Source organism: Oncorhynchus kisutch, linkage group LG11, assembly GCF_002021735.2.
Source record: "Oncorhynchus kisutch isolate 150728-3 linkage group LG11, Okis_V2, whole genome shotgun sequence".
Lineage (NCBI taxonomy): Eukaryota > Metazoa > Chordata > Actinopteri > Salmoniformes > Salmonidae > Oncorhynchus > Oncorhynchus kisutch.
In genome coordinates, this window is record NC_034184.2 from 38,224,010 (window position 1) to 38,233,636 (window position 9,627).

The window sequence follows — 9,627 nt, forward strand, 5'->3', positions numbered from 1 at the left end:
ATCAAGCCTACCACTGTTGTGTCGTCCGCAAACTTGATGATTGAGTTGGAGGCGTGCGTGGCCACGCAGTCGTGGGTCAACAGGGAGTACAGGAGAGGGCTCAGAATGCACCCTTGTGGGGCCCCAGTGTTGAGGATCAGCGGGGAGGAGATGTTGTTGCCTACCCTCACCACCTGGGGGCGGCCCGTCAGGAAGTCCAGTACCCAGTTGCACAGGGCGGGGTCGAGACCCAGGGTCTCGAGCTTGATGACGAGCTTGGAGGGTACTATGGTGTTGAATGCCGAGCTGTAGTCGATGAACAGCATTCTCACATAGGTATTCCTCTTGTCCAGATGGGTTAGGGCAGTGTGCAGTGTGGTTGAGATTGCATCGTCTGTGGACCTATTTGGGCGGTAAGCAAATTGGAGTGGGTCTAGGGTGTCAGGTAGGGTGGAGGTGATATGGTCCTTGACTAGTCTCTCAAAGCACTTCATGATGACGGAAGTGAGTGCTACGGGGCGGTAGTCGTTTTGCTCAGTTACCTTAGCTTTCTTGGGAACAGGAAAAATGGTGGCCCTCTTGAAGCATGTGGGAACAGCAGACTGGTATAGGGATTGATTGAATATGTCCGTAAACACACCGGCCAGCTGGTCTGCGCATGCTCTGAGGGCGCGGCTGGGGATGCCGTCTGGGCCTGCAGCCTTGCGACGGTTAACACGTTTTAATGTCTTACTCACCTCGGCTGCAGTGAAGGAGAGACCGCATGTTTTCGTTGCAGGCCGTGTCAGTGGCACTGTATTGTCCTCAAAGCGGGCAAAAAAGTTATTTAGTCTGCCTGGGAGCAAGACATCCTGGTCCGTGACTGGGCTGGATTTCTTCCTGTAGTCCGTGATTGACTGTAGACCCTGCCACATGCCTCTTGTGTCTGAGCCGTTGAATTGAGATTCTACTTTGTCTCTGTACTGACGCTTAGCTTGTTTGATAGCCTTGCGGAGGGTTACCAGACACCTTGCCCTGATTAAAAGCAGTGGTTCGCGCTTTCAGTTTCACGCGAATGCTGCCATCAATCCACGTTTTCTTGTTAGGGAATGTTTTAATCGTTGCTATGGGAACGACATCTTCAACGCACGTTCTAATGAACTCGCACACCGAATCAGCGTATTCGTCAATATTGTTATCTGACGCAATACGAAACATATCCCAGTCCACGTGATGGAAGCAGTCTTGGAGTGTGGAGTCAGCTTGGTCTGACCAGCGTTGGACAGACCTCAGCGTGGGAGCCTCTTGTTTTAGTTTCTGTCTGTAGGCAGGGATCAACAAAATGGAGTCGTGGTCAGCTTTTCCGAAAGGGGGGCGGGGCAGGGCCTTATATGCGTCGCGGAAGTTAGAGTAACAATGGTCCAAGGTCTTTCCACCCCTGGTTGCGCAATCGATATGCTGATAAAATTTAGGGAGTCTTGTTTTCAGATTAGCCTTGTTAAAATCCCCAGCTACAATGAATGCAACGTCCGGATAAATGGTTTCCAGTTTGCAAAGAGTTAAATAAAGTTCGTTCAGAGCCATCGATGTGTCTGCTTGGGGGGGAGATATATACGGCTGTGATTATAATCGAAGAGAATTCTCTTGGTAGATAATGCGGTCTACCTTTGATTGTGAGGAATTCTCAATCAGGTGAACAGAAGAATTTGAGTTCCTGTATGTTTCTTTCATCACACCATGTCTCGTTAGCCATAAGGCATACGCCCCCGCCCCTATTCTTACCAGAAAGATGTTTGTTTCTGTCGGCGCGATGCGTGGAGAAACCCGTTGGCTGCACCGCCTCGGATAGCGTCTCTCCAGTGAGCCATGTTTCCGTGAAGCAAAGAACGTTACAGTATCTGATGTCCCTCTGGAATGCTACCCTTGCTCGGATTTCATCAACCTTGTTGTCAAGAGACTGGACATTGGCAAGAAGAATGCTAGGGAGTGGTGCACGGTGTGCCCGTCTCCGGAGTCTGACCAGAAGACCGCCTCGTTTCCCTCTTTTTCGGAGTCGTTTGTTTTGGTCGCTGCATGGGATCCACTCCGTTGTCCTGTTTGTAAGGCAGAACACAGGATCCGCGTTGCGAAAAACATATTCTTGGTCGTACTGATGGTGAGTTGACGCTGATCTTATATTCAGTAGTTCTTCTCGACTGTATGTAATGAAACCTAAGATGACCTGGGGTACTAATGTAAGAAATAACACGTAAAAAAACAAAAAACTGCATAGTTTCCTAGGAACGCCGGCGCCATGAGCATGTCTACTTCTAATAAGCTTCCCAGTAAAGCAATAAAAATAATCAAGCATCCCAGAAAAGTGATAGAAATAGCCCACATTAACATATGTAGCCTAAGAAATGACATTCATATTCTGACTATCTCTGAAACTCACTTAGATAATACAGTTGATGATACAGTTGTAGCAATACATGGTTATAAGATCCACAGAAAATGCTGAAATGTCAATGGGGGAAATGTTGCAGTCTATATTCAGAACCACATTCCTGTAAAGCTTATAGAGGATCTCATGTTAAATACTGTTGAAGTAATATGGCTACAGGTTCCTCTGCCCCACCTAAAGCCCATTCTTTTGGGAAGCTGCTATAAACCACCAAGTGCTAACAGTCAGTATCTGGATAACATGTGTGAAATACTTGATAATGTATGTGATCTCCAGATACAGTGGGGAGAACAAGTATTCGATACACTGCCGATTTTGCAGATTTTCCTACTTACAAAGCATGTAGAGGTCTGTAATTTTTATCATAGGTACACTTCAACTGTGAGAGACGGAATCTAAAACAAATATCCAAAAAATCACATCGTATGATTTTTAAGTAATTAATTTGCATTTCATTGCATGACATAAGTATTTGATCACCTACCAACCAGTAAGAATTCCGGCTCTCACAGACCTGTTAGTTTTTGTTTAAGAAGCCCTCCTGTTCTCCACTCATTACCTGTATTAACTGCACCTGTTTGAACTCGTTACTTGTATAAAAGACACCTGTCCACACACTCAATCAAACAGACTCCAACCTCTCCACAATGGCCAAGACCAGAGAGCTGTGTAAGGACATCAGGGATAAAATTGTAGACCTGCACACGGCTGGGATGAGCTACAGGACAATAGGCAAGCAGCTTGGTGAGAAGGCAACAACTGTTGGCGCAATTATTCGAAAATGGAAGTAGTAACACACTATGCCGTCATGGATTAAAATCCTGCAGCGCACGCAAGGTCCCCCTGCTCAAGCCAGCGCATGTCCATGCCCGTCTGAAGTTTGCCAATGACCATCTGGATGATCCAGAGGAGGAGTGGGAAAAGGTCATGGGGTCTGATGAGACACAAATAGAGCTTTTTGGTCTAAACTCCACTCGCTGTGTTTGGAGGAAGAAGAAGGATGAGTACAACCGCAAGAACACCATCCCAACCGTGAAGCATGGAGGTGGAAACATCATTCTTTGGGGATGACTGCACCGTATTGAGGGGAGGATGGATGGGGCCATGTATCGCGAGATCTTGGCCAACAACCTCCTTCCCTCAGTAAGAGCATTGAAGATGGGTCGTGGCTGGGTCTTCCAGCATGACAACGACCCGAAACACACAGCCAGGGCAAATAAGGAGTGGCTCCGTAAGAAGCATCTCAAGGTCCTGGAGTCGCCTAGCCAGTCTCCAGACCTGAACCCAATAGAAAATCTTTGGAGGGAGCTGAAAGTCTTTATTGCCCAGCGACAGCCCCGAAACCTGAAGGATCTGGAGAAGGTCTGTATGGAGGAGTGGGCCTGCTGCAGTGTGTGCAAACCTGGTCAAGAACTACAGGAAACGTATGATCTCTGTAATTGCAAACAAAGGTTTCTGTACCACATATTAAGTTATGCTTTTCTGATGTATCAAATACTTATGTCATGCAATAAAATGCAAATGAATTACTTAAAAATCATACGATGTGATTTTCTGGATTTTTGTTTTAGATTCCGTCTATCACAGTTGAAGTGTACCTATGATAAAAATTACAGACCTCTACGTACTTTGTAAGTAGGAAAACCTGCAAAATCTGCAGTGTATCAAATACTTGATGTCCCCACTGTATATATATTTTTGGGGTGACCTAAATATTGACTGGCTTTCATCAAGCTGACCACTCAAGAAAAAGCTTCAAACAGTAACCAGTGACTGCAACCTGGTTCAGGTTATCAGTCAACCTACCAGGGTAATTACAAACAGAATAGGTATTGATCACATCTTTACTAATGCTTCGGAATTTTGCTTTAAAGAAGTATCCATATCCATTGGATGTGGGGATCACAATATAGTAGCAGCCATATCTAGGAAAACCAAAGTTCCAAAGGCTGGGCCTAATATAGTGTATAAGAGGTCATACAATATGTTTGTAGAGATCCTTATGTTTATGATTTATGAAATTGCTTATTCCAGCTACTAATAAGCATGCACCCATTAAGAACATGACTGCAAATGAGGTTAAATCCCCTTGGATTGATGAGAAATTAAACAATTGTATGGTTGAGTGCCCGAAAGCAGAGCTGGAGGCAGCGAAAGCTGAGCGGCGGCGATATGAGGAGGCAGCACGGCAGTGCGACAGGTACGAGAGGCAGCCCCAAAAATGTTTTGGGGGGGGGGCAGACGAGGTGTGGTACTAAGCCAGGTAGCAGACCTGAGCTCACTCCTCGTGCTTATTATAAGCAGCGCATTACTGGTCAGGCACCGTGTTATGCGGTTAAGTGCACGGTGTCGCCAGTGCGTGCCCATAGCCCGGTGCGCTATAGGGCAGCCCCCCGAAGGTGCCATGCGAGTGTGGGCATGGAGCCATGGCGTATGGTGCCTGCTCAGCGGGTCTGGTCGCCGGTACGCAGTTTTGGTCCAGGTTATCCTGCGCCGGCTCTGCGTGCTGTGTCTCCGGGACGCTGGGAGGGTGCAGTGCGTCCTCTGCCTGCGCTCCGCTCGTGCCGGGCAAATGTGGGAGTGGAGCCTAAGGGAGAGGTGCGTGTAGTAAGCACTAGATCTCCCGTGCTTACCCACAGCCCGGTTCAACCTGTGCCTGCACTCTGGAGGGTCCGGGCTAGAGTAGTTGTCCAGCCTGGTGAAGTGGTGCCAAGGTTGCGCACCAGAGCTCCAGTGCTCCCCCACAGCCCGGTCCTTCAGGTGCCTCCTAACACCAAGCCTCCTGAAGGTCTCCCCAGCCTGGTTGGTCCTGTGGCAGCCCCACGCACCAGGCTGTCTCTCTGTCTCCTCCCTGCAGGTGGTCCCGCCTGTCCGGCGCCGCTGCCGGAGCCTCCCGCCTGTCCGGCGCCGCTGCCGGAGCCTCCCGCCTGTCCGGCGCCGCTGCCGGAGCCTCCCGCCTGTCCGGCGCCGCTGCCGGAGCCTCCCGCCTGTCCGGCGTCGCTGCCGGAGCCTCCCGCCTGTCCGGCGCCGCTGCCGGAGTCTCCCGCCTGTCCGGCGCCGCTGCCGGAGTCTCCCGCCTGTCCGGCGCCGCTGCCGGAGTCTGAGGCGCCAGAGCCCCTCAGCCCAGTGGCGCCAGAGCCCCTCAGCCCAGTGGCGCCAGAGCTTCTGCCCCTCTGTCCAGAGCTTCTGCCCCTCTGTCCAGAGCTTCTGCCCCTCTGTCCAGAGCTTCTGCCCCTCTGTCCAGAGCTTCTGCCCCTCTGTCCAGAGCTTCCGTCCCTCTGTCCCGAGCTGCCCCTCTGTCCAGTGGGGTCATTGAGAGGGGTGGCCATGGTGAGAAAGCCATGGAGGCGGACAATAAGGCGGACTAAGACAATGGTGAGGTGGGGTCCGCGTCCCGCGCCAGAGCCGCCACCGCGGACAGACGCCCACCCAGACCCTCCCCTATAGGTCAAGGTTTTGCGGCCGGAGTCCGCACCTTTGGGGGGGGGGTACTGTCACGTTCTGACCTTTATTTCCTTTGTTTTGTATTTATTTAGTATGGTCAGGGCGTGAGTTGGGTGGGCAGTCTATGTTTGTTTTTCTATAATTTGGGTATTTCTATGTTTCGGCCTAGTATGGTTCTCAATCAGAGGCAGGTGTCATTAGTTGTCTCTGATTGAGAATCATACTTAGGTAGCCTGGGTTTCACTGTGTGTTTATGGGTGATTGTTCCTGTCTCTGTGTTTGCACCAGACAGGGCTGTTTAGGGTTTCACACGTTTCTTGTTTTGTTGTATCAGTTGTTCATGTGTAAGTTTACATATTAAAAGAACCATGGACACTTACCACGCCGCATATTGGTCCTCTGATCCTTCTCGCCTCTCCTCTACGGAAGAGGAGGAGGAAATCCTTGACAGAATCACCCACCCAACTCGGACCAAGCGGCGTGGTAAACAGCAGCGACGACAGCAGCAGCAGCAGCAACAACAGCGGCCAGCATCACAGGACTCCTGGACATGGGAGGAGATACTGAACGGAGAGGGACCCTGGGCACAGGCTGGGGAATATCGCCGCCTGAAAGCAGAGCTGGAGGCAGCGAAAGCTGAGCGGCGGCGATATGAGGAGGCAGCACGGCAGTGCGACAGGTACGAGAGGCAGCCCCAAAAATGTTTGGGGGGGGGGGGCAGACGAGGTGTGGTACTAAGCCAGGTAGCAGACCTGAGGTCACTCCTCGTGCTTATTATAAGCAGCGCATTACTGGTCAGGCACCGTGTTATGCGGTTAAGCGCACGGTGTCGCCAGTGCGTGCCCATAGCCCTGTGCGCTATAGGGCAGCCCCCCGAAGGTGCCATGCAAGTGTGGGCATGGAGCCAGGGCGTATGGTGCCTGCTCAGCGGGTCTGGTCGCCGGTACGCAGTTTTGGTCCAGGTTATCCTGCGCCAGCTCTGCGTGCTGTGTCTCCGGGACGCTGGGAGGGTGCAGTGCGTCCTCTGCCTGCGCTCCGCTCGTGCCGGGCAAATGTGGGAGTGGAGCCTAAGGGAGAGGTGCGTGTAGTAAGCACTAGATCTCCCGTGCTTACCCACAGCCCGGTTCAACCTGTGCCTGCACTCTGGAGGGTCCGGGCTAGAGTAGTTGTCCAGCCTGGTGAAGTGGTGCCAAGGTTGCGCACCAGAGCTCCAGTGCTCCCCCACAGCCCGGTCCTTCAGGTGTCTCCTAACACCAAGCCTCCTGAAGGTCTCCCCAGCCTGGTGGTTCCTGTGGCAGCCCCACGCACCAGGCTGTCTCTCTGTCTCCTCCCTGCAGGTGGTCCCGCCTGTCCGGCGCCGCTGCCGGAGCCTCCCGCCTGTCCGGCGCCGCTGCCGGAGCCTCCCGCCTGTCCGGCGCCGCTGCCGGAGCCTCCCGCCTGTCCGGCGCCGCTGCCTCCCGCCTGTCCGGCGTTGCTGCCGGAGCCTCCCGCCTGTCCGGCGCCGCTGCCCGTAGTCTCCCGCCTGTCCGGCGCCGCTGCCGGAGTCTCCCGTCTGTCCGGTGCCGCTGCCGGAGTCTCCCGCCTATCCGGCGCCGCTGCCGGAGTCTCCCGCCTGTCCGGCGCCGCTGCCGGAGTCTCCCGTCTGTCCGGCGCCGCTGCCGGAGTCTCCCGCCTGTCCGGCGCCGCTGCCGGAGTCTCCCGCCTGTCCGGCGCCGCTGCCGGAGTCTCCCGCCTGTCCGGCGCCGCTGCCGGAGTCTGAGGCGCCAGAGCCCCTCAGCCCAGAGGCGCCAGAGCTTCTGCCCCTCTGTCCAGAGCTTCTGCCCCTCTGTCTAGAGCTTCTGCCCCTCTGTCCAGAGCTTCCGCCCCTCTGTCCCGAGCTGCCCCTCTGTCCCGAGCTGCCCCTCTGTCCAGTGGGGTCATTGAGAGGGGTGGCCATGGTGAGAAAGCCATGGAGGCGGACAATAAGGCGGACTAAGACAATGGTGAGGTGGGGTCCGCGTCCCGCGCCGCGGACAGACGCCCACCCAGACCCTCCCCTATAGGTCAAGGTTTTGCGGCCGGAGTCCGCACCTTTGGGGGGGGGGGTACTGTCACGTTCTGACCTTTATTTCCTTTGTTTTGTATTTATTTAGTATGGTCAGGGCGTGAGTTGGGTGGGCAGTCTATGTTTGTTTTTCTATAATTTGGGTATTTCTATGTTTCGGCCTAGTATGGTTCTCAATCAGAGGCAGGTGTCATTAGTTGTCTCTGATTGAGAATCATACTTAGGTAGCCTGGGTTTCACTGTGTGTTTGTGGGTGATTGTTCCTGTCTCTGTGTTTGCACCAGACAGGGCTGTTTAGGGTTTCACACGTTTCTTGTTTTGTTGTATCAGTTGTTCATGTGTAAGTTTACATATTAAAAGAACCATGGACACTTACCACGCCGCATATTGGTCCTCTGATCCTTCTCGCCTCTCCTCTTCGGAAGAGGAGGAGGAAATCCTTGACATTGAGAGGGATGAGGCAAAAGGTATGGCAAATAATTCTGGCTGCACAACCGATTGGCAAACATACTGCAAATTGAGAAATCATGTGACTAAACTGAATAAAAAGAAGAAGAAACTATACTATGAAATAAAGATAAATTGTATAAAGAATGATGGTAAAAAGCATTGGAGCACCTTAAATGAGATTTTGGGAAAAAAATAGCTATCTCAGCTCCATCATTCATTGATTCAGATGGCTCATTCATCTCAAAACCCACTGATATTACCAACTACTTTAATTATATTTTCATTGGCAAGATTATCAAACTTAGGCAAGACATGCCAACAGCAAACACAGACTCTACACATCCAAGTTTAACTGACAAAATTATGCAATTTTAAATTCCATAAAGTGAGTGTAGAAAAGGTGAAAATTATTGTTGTCTATCAACAATGACAAGCCACTGGGGTTTGACAACTTGGATGGAAAATTACTGAGGATAATAGCGGATGATATTGCCACTCTTATTTGCCATATCTTCAATCTAAGCCTACTAGAAGGTGTGTGCCTTCAGGTCTGGAGGAAAGCAAAAGTTGTTCAGCTACCGAAAAATAGTTAAGCACCACTTACACCACTTACTAAACGTTTGGGGACCAGATACAATACTATTTTACAGTAAACAAATTGACAACAGACTTTTCAGCACACTTATAGGGAATGACATTCAAAAAGCACAGTGCTTACACAAATTGATAAAAAAGATTGTGGGGGCTGTTTCGTTAGACTTCAGAGGGGCTTTTGACATTATCGATCATAGTCTGCTGCTGGAAAAATGTATGTGTTCTGGCTTCACACCCCTGCTATATTGTGGATAAAGAGTTACGTGTCTAACAGAACACAGAGGTTGTTTTTTAATGGAATCCTCTCCAACATAATCCAGGTATAATCAGAAATTCCACAGGGCAGCTGTCTATGCCCCTTATGTTTTTCAATTTTTACTAACGACATACCACTGGCCGATGACTCAACACTATACATGTCAGCTACTACATCGACTGAAATGACTGCAACACTTAACAAAGAGCTGCAGTTAGTTTCAGAATGAGTGGCAAGGAATAAGTTAGTCCTACATTTTTCAATTTCAGTAAAAGCATTGAATTTGGGACAAATTATTCACTAAACCTTAAACCTCAACTAAATATTGCAATAAATAATTTGGAAATTGAGCAAGTTGAGGTGACTAAACGGCTTGGAGTAACCCTGGTTTGTAAACTGTAATGGTCAAAACATGTTGATACAACAGTAGCTTAGATA